Source organism: Mastomys coucha, unplaced genomic scaffold (assembly GCF_008632895.1).
Source record: "Mastomys coucha isolate ucsf_1 unplaced genomic scaffold, UCSF_Mcou_1 pScaffold14, whole genome shotgun sequence".
NCBI classification, from domain to species: domain Eukaryota; kingdom Metazoa; phylum Chordata; class Mammalia; order Rodentia; family Muridae; genus Mastomys; species Mastomys coucha.
The window spans coordinates 34,860,643-34,862,902 of record NW_022196896.1 but is presented as its reverse complement, the minus strand read 5'-3'; the positions used below and the strand labels follow the sequence as shown (position 1 = coordinate 34,862,902).

The 2,260-nt window shown below is 39.3% G+C and overlaps 1 pseudogene; it reads left to right on the top strand.

The window, feature by feature from the left end:
- The first annotated feature begins 125 nt into the window (after window positions 1-125).
- On the top strand, window positions 126-726 carry LOC116089365 (annotated as a pseudogene).
- The last annotated feature ends 1,534 nt before the right edge of the window (window positions 727-2,260 follow it).

Sequence of the window (2,260 nt, the reverse complement as noted above, 5' to 3'; positions counted from 1 at the left end):
GAGAGAGAGAGAGAGAGAGAGAGAAAGAGAGAATATCTTAGGGAAGGGTGGTGTGGCATGTGAAGCATGGCCAAGTCTGGGATCAAGCGCAGCTGCTGCAGGGAGTGCGATGACAACATGGCCTCTCTGCTGACAAAGCTTGAAATCTCCTCTCTGTGGCCCACAAGAATATATTGGTTCCAGGTGACCTTCTTAGATAGTTATTAGTAGCATTGAGCAGAAAACCATGGCTGATAGGAATGAGAAGTAGTTGGAGAAAGTTAAAGTTCACTGGGGAAGATTGAGAAGGAGCTGGAGACAGTTTCCAATGATGTCTTAGCTCTGCTTGACAAGTTGCTTATCAAGAACTGCAATAATTTTCAGTATGAGAACAAGATATTCTATCTGAAAATAAAGGGTGATTATTACTGCTACCTGGCAGAGGTGGCTTCTGGGGAGAACAAAAACAATGTGGTTAAAGTTTCTGAGGCCCCATATAAGGAAGCCTTAGAAATCAGCAATGAGCATGTGCAGCCAACACACCCCATCCAGCTTGGCCTGACCCTCATTTTTTCTGCTTTCTACTATGAGATCCAGAATGCACCAGAGTAGGTCTGCCTCTTAGCCCAAGAAGCCATCATGCAGTTGTTATTAGACAACCTCACCATCCGAAAGAGCAACCAGCAGGATAAAGGAGGAGGACAAGGCAATGAAAACCCTTCAGGTTCCTGGCCCTTCCTTTACTGACCACCCCTTTATCACTGAGTCTTCCTTGCCACAGTCGTCGTTTCTAGTGCTAAACCTATCTGTATTGGCAGCATAGCTATTCAGATCTGCCCTCCTGTCCCTTGGGAATCAGTTTCAGATAAACCCTCATGAGCGTTGCTTTGAACCACAGGGTGCTCCCTTTTTGAATTGTGCAGAGAAGTGTGTTCTGAATGAGGCATTTTATTATGTCTGTTGATCTATAGCAAATCCAGATGATGGTAATTGAGGATTGTGAAAGGAGAATTAGCCAGCACAGGCTATGGCTACTATCTAAAACAAGCTGATAGTGTCTTGTTAAGCAGTACATCTTGTACATGCGAAAATGAATTTGACCCTCTCACACCTTCCTTCAGCTAATGGGAACTGACACAGGGACAAGTTGTTCCTTCACCATCAGTTTTGTAAACTTTCTCGTGAGCTTTCAGCAGTCCTCTCTGTGCCTCTTTAAACTATGATGTGCACACATCTTCTTTTCAATGCAGCGCATCAGAAGTTTTTGGTACGTGTAACTTTGTTTTGCTTGTGATTAAGAATCATGGATTTATTTTTGTGACTCTTTGGCTATTGTTCTTGGGTACCCTGACTGCATGATGCAGGTCCACCTGTGTCAATCATGATGAGTGGTTATGAAATGCCAGACTGCTAAAATAAATGTTTGGGACTTAAAAAAGTAAATAAATGCTGCTTTGGGGATAATTTTAAAAAAAGAAAAGAAAGAAAATCTTATGGAATAATTTGAAGTTCAGAAAGGCACATTCTTAATAGCTGAGCTAGGTTTTTTTTTTTTCAGGTCAAGGAATAAGAACAATGGTTGCCCAACTACCACTAGCTGACAGTGACTCTCTTGCTAATGTGAGACCAGTGACCAAGGTGATGATTAATTTCTCATACCCATTTTTGCCCTCAGCTTCCTGATATGATTTAATAAGAATTATTGATGAGTAGATGTATACCCTGAGGATTTAAAATAGATATGACTGGTTGTTTTTTACATAAAAGTTTAGATTTATGATTCTTTTAAGATTTTTATAAGATTACCTTTTAAGATAAATGATAAAATAATCAATCCTTTCTTTGTAACCACAAACTACAGCCTGCCAGGAAATGTTAACTGGCTGAGAAATTACCTTCTTTGCTTATACTTTGTTAATCTATATCAAGTTGCTTAGTTACAAATGTATGTGAGTTCTTGGGGATAATTTGGTGGGGCTTTTTTTTTCACCTACAATATATAAAATGTTTCTCATGTCAAGGTTTTGGGGGACATACTGTTTTTTTTTTTAAATAATAATCCACTAGAAGAAAAATAAAATGAAGTCACATTGTAATTTCTATACTGCTTGAAAGATTTTGCTGGGATATATAAGCTGTGGGAGAAAAAGTAATTATTGGAGCCTTGCTCCATCCACCATGTGTATATATGTGTACATGTAAAATAGTTGGAGTTTGTTATAGTTTGGTTCATTTACTCTGTGTGTGTGTGTGTGTGTGTGTGTGTGTGTGTGTGTGTGTG